The following is a 17,467-nucleotide window of genomic DNA, read 5'->3' on the forward strand; positions in this document are numbered from 1 at the left end:
AGTCTACCCACTCCAGTGTTCTGGCCTGGAGAAACCCATGGACTGTATTGTCCACGGGGTCACAAAGAGTCGAACACGACTGAGCGATTTCCCTCACTTTCGTGACCCCACGGAATGCAGCACTCCAGGCCTCCCTGTCCCTCACCATCTCCCAGAGTCTGTGTAGTGCATGTCTATAACAAGGTTACAAAGAGTTTCTTAAAGTGATGATTGATGTGTAATTTCTATCTTTTCGTCTTGGTTAGACTGAAACATTGTCTGTTTTACTGGGAAAAAGAGGTTGGAGTTTTTGATCCAAAGCTCTTCTTACCTGGACACTGGCCTTCCGCTTAGGACTCAGCGGCTTCTCCAGGGAAGGGCCCGCTGCTCTGCCCTTCTGCTGCACAGGACACGAAACTCCTCTGCTTTGGGTCAGACTGGCCATCTACCACCTGACGCTGCTCTTATGGGCCGAGCTGCTAAACCCTCCCACAGCTGTTTAAATGTATGCCACCTCAGATTTGTGGTCTGCAAATCAATCTTGCTGCAAGCATAGCAATGCAGTTGATTTAACTTGGGGCATGAGACATTTTTTGCCTATTTGTTTGTTCATTAGGGGGACACCATAGCATTGATTTATGTCCATGGACTATGCAAGTCCTTTCCCTCATCTTTGACCTTTGGACCCTAGTGGTTCTAGAAACAGTGCTTCATTGGTTTGGCTTTTATTTTTTTATTATGATATTAAAAACTCAGTAAGCTTTCATACTTCATTAAAATATAATCACTGTTTCACAATTTATTTAGCTGATTTCATGTATTTTGGAAATTTTTATTCTTTTTCTGACAGTCAGAAACATGTTTTTCTTCAAGAAATTAGGAGGGACACAGAACTCTTTTAAATCCCTCCATTTCTCTATTATTCTTATATATGGTCAAGTCCTCTCCCAATTCCCAAAGTTGCTATTCTTCCCCTTTACCCATTTTCTTATTTCTTTGCCACCATCAACCTTCCTCTTTCAGCAAGTCAATTTGTCTCTACTGAGAAAACCAAGGTTAACAGGTGGGAATTCTTAGCCTTGAGTCTATAACTGATTCTGGAGTCTTCCCTGTCCCCTCCACAAGTTGCTCCTTTTCCTCCAGTTTCACGGGATTCACAGACTGTCCTTCAGTATGAGCTCAACCCACTCAACTATTCCTCATCCAATTCCATCACCACTCTTCACATACAGTACCTACCTCTGCTGGGCTTCCTACGTCTCCGTCTCTGCTGACTATTCATTCCTCTAAGTCTTCAGCCAGACACGTGGAATTCTGGCAGTTCCTTCTCTGACTCTTTTCTCTTGACTGTTTTTTAAGCATCCACACCCTCCCTCTATCCCAGGATTTTTATTTTTCAGTACTGATTTTATTTCACAATACATTGAATGAGATAGTCCTCAGGTAATATCTTTTATTCCCGGAACTTCTCCTGGTCTATATGCTATTGAGGTGACTGTTGTAATTTCTACATCAAACCTCATATCTAAATTTCATTTTGCCCACTGAACCATCTCAACCTAGTGTTCCACAAGCATCTCCAAACAACCTGTACAAAATTGCTCCGATCAAATTCCCCTGATGAAAGCTGCTCCGTGTACCACGTCTTTTACTGTCATGAGTGGTATAAGCACCCCCAGTCACCCAGGCTGAACTGGGAGGCCCCTGCACTCACCCACATATCCAGTCAGTGCTTGCACTGTCTTTTCAAGTTCTCCTGTGTCTCTTCCCCGCCCTGTGCCTCCTGCTGCAGCCTGACCCTAATCATTTCTCTTTGGAACTCCTGGTGTGGCTGCTCTGCTCTAAGCAGTTTTCTATGAACCATGCTCTTTCTGATCTCTGGCTGTCCCACATTCTTCCCACTGTTTCCTCTCCTTAAAACACCGCCTACTCTGATATTGATCACGTCAAAAATTCCCAAATACAGTCATCAACTGAGATCTTCCTCAACGACAACACAAAAAGTAGTTCTATTTAAACCTCTTTTGTGCTTAAAACCCTCTAACAAACCTCCATTGCCCTTGAGATAAATTTCAAACCTCTTAACTGGTATATCTGTTCTCTTCTCTAGACCTCTTTCTCTCACCAAACTTATGTCCACACTTTGTGCCCTCCTCACAGGAAACTTTCCACACCTTTTACCCCTGTCATTTACCATGCTATTCCAAGCCACCACGATCCACACCTTTGCTTACCTTTTTATCCATACCTGCAATGCTTCTGAAACCTTCTCCTCTTTCTCTATCTTGCAAATCAACATTTATTTATCCTTTTAAAACCTGGAAGAAATAAATAAATTGCCAGACAGATACAACCTACTGAGACCAAACAATGGAGAAACAGCAAAGCTAAACAGACCGATAATGAATGAGGAGATTGTACATAGAAAACTCTAAATTGTTTTCCCTAGCATTAAAGCAGAAATTTATTAAAATCTATTTATACAGTGTTTTAACATACAAAAAAATAGAGTCCCTAACATTCAGGCAATGAATTCTATTCTCAAAAGTGTTTTGTGAGAAGGCAGATTTTTTTTGTTTTTCCCCTATAAAGATACTTGTATTTATACTCCTAAAAATGATGCATTTATTACACCATTTCTCATCAGAAGAGTCCAGTTGAGATCAGAAGACTTCTGCAGAGTGAAGTAATATTAGCAGAGCATCTTCTCCAGAATGCAATGCCTCATCACAGAGGTGTAATGCAAGAGATACATAAAATAGCAGCTGCATCAGAGGAGTGTATGTACACCCAGCAGGTGGGCCATGAGAAAAGCTTGAGGTCCAGCAGGATGGCTCCTAATTGCTAAGCACGACCAACTGGGAGACAAGGCCTCCAGGGCCTCTTCCCATTCTTTGTCTTTTGAGGTGGCCATCATTTCTGGAGATTCAGGCTCCATAACAGCATTGATCACTTTACCACAATTTTGCTTTGCCCAAGGCCCCTGCTATAACTTCAAATAGAACTTTGTCAATTTCCATTTCTGCTGCTTCTGCATTTCTCCTTGATCATCTATGCTTTCAAAGGTGTCCTCTAACATCTCTCCATGTCCTTGGCCTTCATCATCTCTTCGGACAATGCATGCATTTGTTAATCTATTTATTTTATCTGTATTCTATAATCTATTTGTTTGAACCAGATTTATGGAATCTTAACAAGAATCTGAATAGCCTTCATCACTTCTGTGCTCTTCTGCAAGAGCCAGTCATTTGTAAGACTGCCAACTTGTTCTTCATCCCCATGAGTACAGAGTTCATGTGAGCTTGGGATGTATAAAACTTGCTCACAGCCTTCCTTGACCTGCTCATCTCCATGGCCAGAAATATACAGACATCCTTCTGACCCTTCTTAGCAGCATCTTTCACAAATAGTCTTGGTTTTTCTGCTTCTCCTTGAATGTTTCATACTTGCCTGTTAGCAACTCTAATTTCCTTTCTTAACCAAGAAAATCAGCATGCAAAAATTAGTTATATTTCTATATATTAACAACAAACCACCTGAAAAAGAAAGAAAACAATCCTACCTATAATAATATCAGAAAGGATAAAAATACTTAGGAATAAATTTAACCATAAGGTGAAAGATCTGTACACTGAAAAGTATAAAACACTGGTGTAAGAAATTGAAAACAAAAATAAATAAAAAGATAGTTCATGTCCTTGGACTGATAGAATTAGTTCTGATAAAGTGTTCATACTACTGAAAGCAATCTACAGATGGAATGCAATCTGTACCAAGATGTTAATGTCTTTTAAAAAACAGAACTAAAAAAACAAGAAATTTTTCAAAAATAGAAATAAAAAACCCTGAAATTTGTCTTTTGAAAAATAGGAAAAAAAAAAACCAAACCTTGAAATTTGGAACCACATGACAGACTCTGAATAACCAAAGCAACCTTGAGAAAGAAGAACAAAAGCTGGATGCTTTACACTTACTGATTTCAAACTATTTTACAGGGCTATAGTAATCAAAATAGTATGGTACTGGCATAAAAACAGACATGTAGACCAATGGAACAGGATTGAGAACCCCAAAATACACCCGTGCATATATGGTCAATCGTTACTTGTTAAGGGAGCCAAGAATATTCAGAGGATAAGATAGTCAGTATGACTTCAGTAATGAAACTGGACCCCTGTCTTACACCACTCACAAAAATTAACTTGAAATGGATTATGACTTAATTGTAATACCAGAAACTACAAAAGTCCTAGATGAAATCATGGGGGTAAGCTCCTTGACACTGGTTCTGACAGTACTGTTTTTTGTTTGTGTTTGTTTGGGTTTGATACTTAAAGCACAAGCAACAAAAACTAAAATAAACAAGTGGGACTATATCAAACTAAAAAGGCTCTGCACAGAAAAAGAATTAATAAGATGAAAAGGCAGCCTATAGAATGGAAAAATATTTGCACACTATATATCTGAAAAGGGGTTAATATCCAAAATATAGTAGAAGTTCATAAAACTTAATAACAAAAAAACCCAACCCCAAACCAAAGCAAAACCCCTAAATAACCCAATTAAATGTAGGCAAAGGACCTGAATATAGATTTTCCCAAAGAAACCATACAAATGGCCAATAGGTACATTGAAAGGTATAGGACATCACTAATCATCAGGGAAATGCAAATAAAATCCACAATGAGATTTTACCTCACACCTGTTAGAATGACTATCATCAAAAATACAAGATATAAGGCTGGCAAGGATGTGGGGGAAAGGGAACCCTTGTACACTGTTGGTGGGAGTGTAAACTAGTGCAGTCACTATGGAAAATAGTACATAGTTTCCTCAAAAAATTAGAAATAGAACTGTCAGATGATGCAGCAACTTCAATTTCAGGTATATATCCAAAGGAAATGAAATCAGTATCTTGAATAGATATCTGTACTCCATGTTCAAAGCAGCATTATTCACAATAGCCAAGGTATGGAAACAACCCAAGCTGTTTGTAAGTGGATGAATGAATTAAAAAATGTGATATAGATAGACAGATATAGACACACACACACATACAGGAATATTATTCAGCCATAACAAAAAGGAAATCTTGACATTTGTGAGAGCATGGATGTGAACCTTGAGGGTATTATGTTGAGTGAAGTAAGTGAGACAAAGACAAATACTATTAATAGATGATCTCACTTACAGATGGAATCTAAAAAACAAACTCACATTAACAGTAGATTGGTGGTTGCCCAGAGGTTGAGGGGGCTGGACTGAGATGGATGAAAGTGGTCACAGGGTACAAACTTACAGTTTTGATTGATTTGAGTGATTTCTTGGGATCTAATGTACAGGAGGGTGACAGTATTGTTATATACATGAAAGTTGCCAAGAATAAATCTTTAAAGTTCTACACACACACACATGTGCATAAAAGGTAACTATGTGAGGTGATGGATGTGTTAACCAGCTTTATCAATATAATCATTATGAAATATACACAAATATCAAACCATCACATGTACACCTTAAACTTATACAATATGTCGGTTATATCATGATAAAAATGGTAAAATTCAAGCAAATATGAACAAGTATAAAAGAAAAGAGAAAGAATAATAAGGCAAGAAAGCGCGAGATACATTCTGTGAAAGTCTGCACTTTTCCAGGACAAGGGAAACCTGAAAACTGCCCCTTCCTCTCCTCCATCTCAACACAAATAAAATAACTCATCTCCTCTAGGAGACCAGACAATTGCTGCCTCCAGCAGGAACTGTATTCCCCACTGATCTCTGAGACTGTGCATTTTTGTAACTATTCTGAACAAATCACTGAATTAATTTCCTTTTTATTTCCTTACAAGAAAACTAAACTACTAATACACCAAAATGTTCTCCCTCACTAGAAAATTCCCCTGATTCTAGTATTTGGGTTTATATGATTCCATTTGGAGTTAGTTTTAGGAGACATGATTTTTTTTTTTTAAAGGAAACATTTAGTACTATAGTTGATCTAAGTGTTCTATTCTCTATAGGCCAATATAAGCTCCCCCCCCACCATTCTTTGCTTTCTTCCTCTCATTTTTATTTACCCTCTGCTTTCCTAGTGCTACTTTCCATACCAAACTTTTCATCCTCAAAAGTGTTACTGATGTCTCAAGATGAATGTTGGTTCCCCAAATACAAACCCTGGGACTCAGACGCATCATTGGGGGTTAACTTCTCAGTACTATACAGAAAGACAATGTTTTACAAACAGTCTCTGACTTTACAGACTTATCTGAGCATGTGTTACAGGAGATTGAGCATGTAGATATTTAAGGCACCTCATCCTCAGCCCCCCTACCCATATCTTAGTCTGCGGGGGCTGCCTAACAAAATACTACGTACTGTGTGGCTTAAAAAACAGGAGTTTATATTCTCGGAGGTTTGGAGATTGGGCAGTCCAAGGCCAAGGTGTGGGTTTCTGCCGAGCTCTCTCCTGGCTAGTAGATGTCTGCCTTCATGCTGTGTTCTCACCCTGGGAAGAAAGGAAGGGCAAGAGCTCTCTGCTGTGGTCTTATTAGGACGCTAATCCTCTGGGATGGATCCGGGCTCCATCCTCTCTTATGATTTTACTTCATCTTAATTACTTTCTTATCCCAAATACAGTCACATTGGGGGATTAGGGTTTCAACATATGACTTTGGGGAGACACGATTCTGTCTTATAGGACCCTTCCCCAATACTGTAAAGTGAAAACAGAAACTCGGAACAAATCTCCATTTTTAAGTTCGTTACCCATTGGCAGAAAGTAACTACGAAAATGAATTAGCAAGTTGTATCATCCACTACTACTCCTTCTGCTAGTAGGTTGAAAGTAACTTTTCTTGTGCTTCAAAGCGCTTTAGGAGAGTTCTTTTTCTATGTCTAGTCTAGTGGTTAAAATGGTTTGGTAACTGGTCTTAAGGTGATAATCACTTTGTAGTACACATAGATGTGAAGTTTTAATGCTGAAAACCAGAAACGTATAATAAAAAAAAGTGTTTTTAAATGAAAAAGAAAAAGATTTCATATAATCCCATAACAGCCCTTTTACCCCTGCCCTTATGCTACCCCTCTCTTTTCCTTCTCGCTTCTGGTAACTACCAGTTTGTTCTGTATTACCTGTGAGTCTACTTTTTTTGGTTTTAGTCACTAGTTTGTTTTTTAGATTCCACATATAAATGATGTCACACACTGTTTGTCTTTCTCTGTCTGACTCAGTAGCTTCTTATTTAAAAACTATTGGGGACTCTTGGACAGAGAATCATGTTGAAACATGTTTTGACAGAGCCTTTATAAGCAATGACCTTCCCTCCCCACTGAAGCAAGCATTCCTCGCATCTGCTGAGTTCTGCAGATTCACAGAGCACTTCAATATCATCTTCATAACCACCAAGCAGGATGTGTCAATAATAATGATAATATTAGTCATAAAAACTTTTATTGAGGGCTGATTTGGTGTCTGTTACTACACCAAATGCTTTATATGAATTAGGTCAATTGTCATGACAATAACTCTGACTATTCCTGTTGAAAGATGAGGAAACCAAAGCTCAGAAAAAGTAAGTAAATTGTCCCCATTTTACAGACCCAGAACCAAGCTCTCTAAGACCCTTTCTAAGGCACCATGCTGTTTCTCAGCATCTCCAAGTCACCCATGCGGTCTGAGACCATTTTGGTGCCCTTTTGGGGGCTCACCATCCCAGCCTGGAAGAGATCAGTCACAGTGGTCTATCAGCTGTGCCTGCAAGCCATGGTTTGTACACTCACACAAAGATATCTCAAAAGTAAAGGCAAAGGGCATGATCCCAGTTGGAAACGACTAATGGGGATCTTTTGCCTCTGAGGCAAGAGCTCCAATCTACAACGAGAAGCGCCAGTTCCACTGGCACGCTGACTACATAATGCGAACCATGGCATTTGGCAATGGCTCTTAAATTTGGCACACTCCACACTCCTCCTGGACCCACGAGATAACATAACCAAATGTTTTCTGAGGCTGTAAGAAATGCATGCTTTGCAGGTAGGAAGAAATGCAAACATCATCCCTACAGGGGGCTCGCTTCATCCGATCCCAAGGGCAAAATGGCTCAGTCCCTGCCGATCCTCCAAAAGGTTAAATGTGAGCAAGGACCCAGATAAATGGTCACAATGCAAACAAAATCATGTAAATAAATGCATCTCTGATCGACGCAGGCTGGTGATGCCAAATATACCATCTGCACCATTTCTCATGATGAGTTTTTTTTTTTTCCCCTGCAAGTCCCAAGCAGCGAGAAGATGACCATGTTTATGCAGACCAAGGTATGCTTCATTTGACACTCTTGGAAATTTAAAAGAATTTTCAGATCCACAGAGAATCAATAGCATTTCCGTTTTTATAGGTAAGCTTGAAGTTGGAAGAAAGAAATCTCACTAGAAAGTATAGGGCAAATGTCTGGGGTCTGAAAAGGTATTTGTCATGTACTGTGATTTTCAGAGAACTCTAGTTACATCTGCAATCTAAGACTTTTCAACTTGCCCATTCACTTATTCGCTTAACAAAAGTATTGTTGTTGTTTAGTCTTTAAGTCATGCCTGACTCTTTTGCACCTCATCGACTATAGCCTGCTGGGCTCCTCTATCCATGGGATTGACTCAGATGATAAAGAGTCTGCCTGCAATGAGGGACACCCAGGTTTGATCCCTGGGTCTGGAAGATCCCCTGGAGAAAGGAATGGCAACCCACTCTAGCATTCTTGTCTGGAGAATTGCATGGACAGAGAGCTTGGAGGATTATAGTCCATAGGGTCGCAAAGGATCTGACACGACTGAACGACTTTCACTTTGATTGTTTTGTTTAATCTCTATATCATGTTGCCATGCCCTCCTCCAGGAATATTCCTGACCCAGGGATCAAACCTGCCTCTCCTGCATCAGGAGGCAGATTCTTTACCACTGAGCCATCTGGGAAGTCCCAACGACTTTGGAGTTAATATTCTAACTCTTGCATAACACACAATTCTGTGGGAGAAACAATCAAAAAAAAAAACACCTATAGATGGAGTGATAGTTGTTACAGTAGACGAGTCACAGCTAGAGGAAGTGATGATCCCCACTCTTCTTGAGGGGCACAGGGTGGAGGATGTGAAAGGGGGAGAGAGCAGCAGGGAGTTCAGGAAAGGCCAGCGAGGAAGAGGATCTGAGTTGGGCACTGAAGGATGAGTAGGATCCCCACGCAGGCAAAGGGCAAGGCGGGGACGTTCTGGGAGCAAGGACGTACGGAGAGGAAAAGCACTTCTGTCCCAGGAGTGATGCCAAGGCTATTCTGACTTGAGACCAAGGTGTCTGAAAATAGTGGAAGGAAAAGAGAAGGTACAGCCTGAGGGCTGCTCTGGGGTCAGAGAGTGAAGGCAGAGTTGGTAATGTTAAAGCCTTGGGATTTCTTTTAATAGGCCAGGGGAAACCGTTTGTTTACATTTTAAAGCAAGGCACTGACCTAATCTTATTTGAGTTCTAGAAAGGTTATACTGGGCTAAACAGAGTGGGCCTTGAGGCTGTCAAAATGCTTGTAATTTGTCCCCAAAACAGGGGTGGTGGAATCTTTCCCCAGGAGGCTAAACAAATTTCCCAAGTGCCAGGATGCTGGGGAATTGCATCCAGGGAGCAGGCCCCCACCTCTCCCCCGAAGTAGAGGGCAGGGTACCCACTTGGGCCCAGGGCCCAGCTCTGTTGCCTACCTCCCCAGCAGCCACAGGTAGAGAAAATGTTAAGGAGAACAAGTAAACCAACTCACAAAAACCTTTTCAGTACTCCGAGAAAGAGACTTTTCAGACACGAGACTCTTTCCTATGAGAAGGATAGAGGCTGTGGTCCCTGTTCTCTCTACATTCAAACCCAAACCCAACCACCTCCACAAATGTAGTCAGTTGCAGATAAAAATGCTTTTGCTACCAACACTTCTGTCAGGCACAGGCTTCAGTGTTTTTCAAGCTTTATGTTTTTAATACCCTCATTAATATAACATGTCCTTTGCTGTTGGTATGATGCAAGCACTCCACTGGTATCTTTTTTTTTTTCTTTGCTGTGCTACATAGCCTGCAGGATCTTAGTTCCCTGAGCAGGAATTGAACTCAGGCCTCCGGCAGGGGAAGTGTGGAGTCTTATCCACTGGACCACCAAGGAAGTCTTCAGTGGAGTCTTAAAGAAATGCTCTTGTTCTCTTGACTATCTGCTCTGTTCAGCTCCTGACTCAGAAGCCGATGGCCTGGACACCCATTTCCTCTTACACGTGGAACCTTTAGCTCCTTCAGCAGGGCAGCTGTCCCCCACTTTTCTGAGGGTCTCCATCGCTCTCTGTACACACCCCACCCTCATCTCAGAGCAATCATGGGACTCAAAGAAGCTGCTAAAAACCTCTGCTGAGAAGGAGGACCAGGTGAGCAACGTTCTGAGAAGAAACCCACACAACCACCACAGGCAGGCAGGCACTTAAGTGGGGCTTTTAAAGAGATTCTTCCAAAGAGCATTCATTGACCATTTGCTGTACCTGCTACAAAATCCTAATAAGGCCCAGCAGCAATAAGAATTTGCACTGACGTGCCCACTGCTTTATCATAGAAACCAAGAGATCTTCCTAAAATCCTGCAAAGGGAAGAAAAAGACCCTTCCAGGTCACATTAAGCACCATGGTCAGTAATGTGGAACGTGGTCTCAGCAGAGGAAAAGCAGTGGGTCCTGGGCCGGAGAACAAGCCTCCGGTCTAAGGAGAGAGAAAACCCCACAGAGCACGTGCTAACTTGACTGCACTTCAAGTCATAAAGCATCCAATCACTTTCCTAGGATAAAACAGCAATTTTTTTCTATTCTGCTCTCAAAATCATCTTTCTTCCCTGTTACTAAAATTGATTTCATTCCCATTTAGGTATAAGTCAAACAGAGCCCTGCATCCACCATCTCCCAGTTCATTTTCCATCATGTCATTTTATTTTAGCTTTAGAACCTGAATCCTTGTTTACACGTAAATGACTCAGGGTTACTCACTAATCATCGACTGTTTGATATATACCATTTACAGCAAAAGATCCTATTCCCACTGATCATTTTTTTGCTATTAAAATGTAGTTTTTAGCTCTTTTTTTCTCAAGGACTGGGTTTGGATAATTGAGCTCTGGAGAAAGATTGAAAACTCTTTCCATATAAATGGAGGAAAAATCTGAAATGTTAAGTACCAAGTCGTACTCCACTATTGCCCTTATCTTTAATAAGGGAAACACAGTTTAGCAACCATGCAAAAGAGCATCCTTGTATTTTTAAATTGCAAGCGTCCAATTATGTACAAGGGTCAAGACAAAATTGATCTTAAGGAGCGCAATTTTAAAATCATTTTAAAAATCAGGACAAAGGATGCCACATTATTAAACTAAAATGTTTAAAAATGAAAAGTATTATGCATGCCGCATGGCGGAAGATCAGATTTTTATTAATGCAAGTTTTAAATGCTGATTAATCCTCTCGAGAGTCAGTTTCCCAAAGCATTGGACTGTATTCAAGTCTTTTTCAAAACGGCGCATCACTTCCATTATTCTGAATATTAATTGAACAACATTATAACTAAGGATACAAAGCAAGATTTAAAGCATGATTACAGCTGTCAGTGCTTACATCTAAATAAGTCATTGGAAATTCAAGCTTAAAAGAAAAAAATGGTGTAAATCGGTCTTAGAGTGGTGAAGCTCTCTCAGCCTTTTTCAAAAATGAATTTGCTGCTTTAGGACTCGAGAAAGCTTTAGCCGTGACTTGGTCTTACTATATTTATCTGGGCAAATCTCAATCAGAAATCAGAGTTCTGTTTTTTTCTTGAGATTTGGGACAATGTCAAGGAGATTTTCTTTTGAGGGAGAAGGAAAGGGAGAGCCAAAGAATATTAATAGTTGATAGAATTTCCCATTTCCTTATTTTATATTTCTATTTCAGTCTCATGTCTATACTCAAAAATCAAAGAATTAAACAAATTTAATCAAATGAGCTATTATGGTTCCAAAACCACTCATTAAGCTGAGAGTCAAGCAACTGAAAGTAACTAATGACTTATTTTCACAACAACCAATTTTCTAAATTCAACTTTTTTTTTTTAACCTCCTAAACCCAGTTTGGCGGTAGGTGAAAATCCCCACTTCCCTACCAAAAGCAGAGTAAAATTCTGGCTTCTATTACCACCTTGGGGGAATTTTAGTTTGGTTTCTTTAACTGGTTGCTGTGTATCTGAGTGATAGCTCTTTGTTCGAAAGGATGCAAAAGCTACTCTCACATCTAATTCTAGTGAGATAAATGGCATTATGAAGGGAATATTAAAAATTTACAGCCCCTTTTACTAAGTTTATTTGTCAGCCAAACATGCTGAATATTGCATAGCACACACACACACACAAAAGCATGCCATCCTGACGATGAAAAAGATATGAGGAAATAATGATGCAGTGATAACAAGTCTGATGGAGTTTGCATATCTCCGTTGCTGTTTGGCATGTCATTTAATTGTATTGCGCCAAACCGGCAGAATCGCACAATATGTTAGTGTAAAGGGTCCACAGTTTAAGCGGAAAATCTAGAAGTGTTAACTATACACTGTCTAATTATACAACCTTACTGTCCCAGAATGTGATTTCAGAAACCATTTCTGACATATGGGAAAAGGGTAGAACAGCTGGTCATTAAGGTTTTCTCAAGACTATTTAGCAACACACTTGAATGTAATTAAAGTGAGACACTAAATACTGCACTTGTGGTACAATGTATTTTTAATTTTTATGGCATGTGGTAAAAGTAAATAGATGCAAAGCATTCAAGTTTCTCCAGTCGGCATCCAACTTGTCAAAGATGCAGTGTCTGTTTGGCTGATTGTAAGCTGGGTCCTGGTGTTAAGTCATAGACATCCATTTGGGATGTTTAAGGCTGTCTTAAAGGGACTGAATTTGGCAATACTCTGAGGGATGTTTAATTGGAACTCCCAGACAAAGCATGAGACGAATTCATTCATTTATTTATTCATTCATTCATCAAACGCGACCTGGAATAATTTTAGATGATAAAGACATTGGCCCTGCCCTCGAGTTACTCACAGCTTATTATGCTTAAAATACAGAGTGAAGGAAGGTGATTAAAGGGTACCATAGGAGCACCAGAAAGGGGTATCAGGTCCAAACCAGTGATGTCCAGCAAACCCCCCTAAAGAGGAGTCAATTTAAGCTGGTAGACAACAAGGGAGAGAGGGGTAAGGACAGTCCAAGCAGAGTGAGCAGATTATGCAAAGGTTTGGAGGTGAGAGTTCTGTAATAAGAATATGATCTTTACACTTACTGAACATTTACAACATCCTGGCACTAGGCTAAGCCCCTCATACGTATTACCTCATTTAATTCTTCCGGCAACCCAGTGTGCTAAGTACTACGGTCTACACTTTACAGATGAGGAAACTAACAGGATTCAAACCCAGGTTTGTCTGCATCTCAAATCAAACTTTTTTCCATATGGCCTTCTCCCAACTGATAGGATAAGTCAAGTCTATTTAGTTTTTAAAGAACTTAGTGTATAGACTCATCAGTCCCTATTAAAACCCTGTGACTAAGAGAAAGACAAGCTACAGAGTGGGAGAAAATATTTGCAAATCACATATCTAATAAAGGATTTATATCCAGATATATAAAGAACCCTCAAAACTCAATGGTAAGAAAATAAATCACCCAGTTAAGAAGCTGAGCAAAAGATCGAACAGATACTTCTCCAAAGAAAAAATGTGATGCTAAATAAGCATATGAAAAAATGCTTACCATCATTAGCCATTAGGGAAATGAGCATTAAAACCACAAAGAAATATCATTATGTTCCTATTAGAATGGCTAAAATAACAATTAAAAAATCATGACAATACCAAGTGCTATCAAGGGTGTGGAGCAACTGGAACTCCTATATATTGCTGATGGGAGTGCAAGATTGTACAGCCACTCTGGAAAATTTTGGTAGTTTCTTATAAAGTTAAACATATGCTTACCATATGATCCAGCAAACCCACTCCTAGAGAAATGAAAACCTATGTGAATATTTGGAGCAAAGCTATTCATAATCTTTGAAAACTAGAAACAATACAAATATCCTTCAGCAAATGAATTGGCACACTGCCTTACTTTCACACAATGGAATACTGCTCAGCCATGAAAAGGAATGAACTAATATACACAACCAACTATATATATGCAACGTTGATAAATGGAACTCTAGTCATTAGGGAAAGTATAACATTCCAGGTACCACACTAGACTTGCCAAGATTTCTTCTTTGGTCATCTAATCTTCCAACAAACCTATGAGATAAACTTTAATATCCCCATTTTACAAGCAAGGAATCTGAGGTTCAAAGCAGTTAAGAAGCATCCCCATGTACGTGGGTGCAAGTGTACACACAGACATATACCTATACACAAAGCTAAGGAGTCACAGGATCAATGTAGAAGCCCATAGTTTTTCCATCATGGTTGGTTAGTGCCTACTTTGATTTATATTGTTACATAACTTTACAGAAGATATAGTAATTCTGAGAAAACAGGGCATAGAATGAGGAACTACGAATCGTGATTAAGAAGACAGATCTGAGACACTCCAGGGCTAAGCCCTGTTTGTGGGATTACTTTGGCCTTCTCTCTTCTCTTCTCTTTCTATCTAAGGATGTTTCATTGTTCATTAGAATCTTCAACAGACAGTGGCTGAGAATTAAAAAAAAAAAAGAAATGAAACTCAAACCAACTCACTTTACTTTTTACATTGTTGTTGTTTAGTTGCTAAGTCATGTCTGACTCTTGCATGACCCCATGGACTGTAGCCCGCCAAGCTCCTCTGTCCATGGGATTTCCCAGCAAGAATACCGAAGTGGATTGCCATTTCCTTCTTCAGGGGATCTTCCTGACCCAGGGATCAAAGCCATGTCTCCTTGCACTGGCAGGAAAATTCTTTACTACTGAGCCACCAGGGAAGCCCCCACACAGATGTCTAGAAATGTTGAAACTTTGGCTAATAAGAAATTGAAAATTGGCCGTGAATAATCATCTTTACAACTGCTATCTTCTGATTAGTATAAATGACCAAGCAATGCTGCAGCTGTGAGCTCTGATCCTGTAGTTTCAACCTCTTTAACACCACTGTGAAACTATATCTTTCATTTTCCTTACTGCTTCTTAAGGGGCAGTCCTTCAACCTTGAAGATTACTTTGCTGCAAAAGGACACGATTTGGAGTTGTTTTCCACCATAGGAAGAGTAGAATTAGAGCCTCATCCACATTCCCTTATTCTCTCCCAATCTCTATTGTCATCATAGTAGCTGGACACAGTGAAAGGATGTAGACTTTTGGCCAGAGAACAAAAGAAAGCTAACTGACCCACGTGGGCACTGAACTCTTGACCTCATTAGAATTGTTTTCTCACCACCTCTGCTAACAGACAGCCCAATTATGAACACTGAATCAAAGAGGGAAGTCACCTCTTCACCCGGAGCCAAGAAAAGCCTACGACGGCTGGTTGTTAAGAAGGGAGTGCTTCTCCAGGCAAATAACCACAGTATGAACATCCATAAGCAACTTCTAAGCATCTTCCAATCTTGCATGGCTCAGTCTAACAAGAATTGCTGTCAATGTGGTTTCCAGTCTGAGAGGTGACAAAAAGTTTTAGGACCATCACCCTACAATGGATGTGCTAGAGTATACTGGATATACCTTCTTACAAAGACTCTCAAGTCTAAGCCAATTTAAATCATCTGCAGTTGTAATCCCCCATTCTTATTCCTCACTTTGAAACTCTTCTCCACTGTTAGTCTTCACACTTGAAGCTCTGCCTATATACAGAACACTTCTTTTGAGTGTCTGCTGAGGGATCTGTGGCACAGATATTTCCACAGTTGACTTTTCAATTGAAATGAGTCTTGTTACTCTACGGCATTATAGAGGTTCTTCAAAGTGGTTCTTGAACTGTTAATTACAACTTCCTTGTTCTGAAAGGCAGTGAATTTGTAAGATTTGTGTCTCTGTATATGAGTTTATGTGTGCATATAATTATTTAGGAATTTTTTAGAGTACAAGTTGAGTTATATCTAATTAGTTGTATTTCATTTTTTGAAAACTAAAGTTACTCCTATAATCTCCTGGAATGCAATGACTGAGTAGGTCAGTCAAGGCATGATGCTAATAAAATCAAAGATGGCTCAATTCCCTGACCAGTTATAGGGCTTTTTTTACAGCCATGGGCCACAACTCCAGGCAGAGACAACCAGCTCATACACGGTATGATTTTCATAATGAGAACAAGGAGAGAGGGCATGATAATCCATTGTAGAAACACATCTTTTTTACCGGGGAAAAAAAAAAAAGAGCCAATTCTGATGGTAGTTAGTTTAGCTTTGTACTGTTCTCATATACAAGGTTGGCACTACTTAATGAATTAGAATACATATGTCCAGAAACTAGAGTTGACCCACTAAAGATGAATTATAGTTCTAGACTCTAAATTGTGGTTATATTTCAGAACATATTTTACTTTATAGAAGACTTCTTGATCCTACGGATTTGACTGCTAGCTCTTCCTTCTATTCTGTTCTTCCTAGTACCAGACAATAACTCATTTCCTACCAAGCTCATGCAATGACATAAAGTGTATCTCAAAGATATTGTGAGCTCAATTCCAGACCACCACAATAAAGCAAATATTGCCATAAAACAAGTCACACCAATTTTTAAATTTCCCAGTGCATATAAAAGTTATATATACTGTGGCCTATGAAGCACACAATAGCATTATGTCTAAAAAGCAATGTACATACCTTAATTAAAAATACCTAATTGCTAACTATCATCTGTAGCAAATCAATCCTTTTGCTGGTGGAGGGACCTGCCTCCGTGTTGACAGCTACTGACTGATCAGGTTAGTGGTTGATGAAGTTTGGGGCGATTGTGGCAAATTTCTTAAAATAAGAAAACAATGACGTTTGCTCATCAACTGACTCTTCCTTTCATGAAGGGGTCAATCCTCTGATTGACTGTTTTATCTGATGCCGTTTTATCATCTAAGTGTATGTAATATTCTAAATCTTTTGTTGTCACTTCAACAATCTTCACAGTATCTTCACCACAAGTAGATTCCATCTAAAGAAACCACTTTCTTTGTTCATCCACAAGAAGCGGCTCCTCATCTATTCAAGTTTTATCTTGAGATTACAGCAATTCAGTCACATCTTCAGGATCTGCTTCTAGTTCTCTTGGTATTTTGACAATATTTGCAGTTACTTCCTTCACTGAAGTCTTTAAGTCACTTAAGTCACTTTAAGTCATATTACGAGGGTTGGAATCAACATCTTACAAACTTCTGCTAATGTTGATATTGTGATCTTTTCTCATGAATGATGAATGTTCTTCATGGAATCTAGAAAGGTGAATCCTTCCCAGATTTTTGATTGACTTT

At 39.5% G+C, this 17,467-nt stretch overlaps 1 long non-coding RNA gene and 1 pseudogene across 19 annotated transcripts in view; both read right to left on the minus strand.

Moving 5' to 3' along the window:
* LOC110140446 (uncharacterized) overlaps positions 1 to 17,467 on the minus strand; it is a 171,574-nt gene that overhangs the window by 23,388 nt on the left and 130,719 nt on the right. For 2 of the 19 annotated variants that reach the window (XR_011490244.1, XR_011490243.1), the window contains one exon: positions 2,214 to 2,297. The exons of the other annotated variants lie outside the window; for them this stretch is intronic. This is a non-coding gene — a long non-coding RNA (uncharacterized lncRNA). The remainder of the gene's footprint in view (positions 1 to 2,213; positions 2,298 to 17,467) is intronic. 19 annotated transcript variants of the gene reach the window in all.
* Positions 2,306 to 5,619, minus strand: LOC139037438 (charged multivesicular body protein 3 pseudogene; annotated as a pseudogene).

The sequence above is a fragment of the Odocoileus virginianus genome, chromosome 11, assembly GCF_023699985.2.
Source record: "Odocoileus virginianus isolate 20LAN1187 ecotype Illinois chromosome 11, Ovbor_1.2, whole genome shotgun sequence".
NCBI classification, from domain to species: domain Eukaryota; kingdom Metazoa; phylum Chordata; class Mammalia; order Artiodactyla; family Cervidae; genus Odocoileus; species Odocoileus virginianus.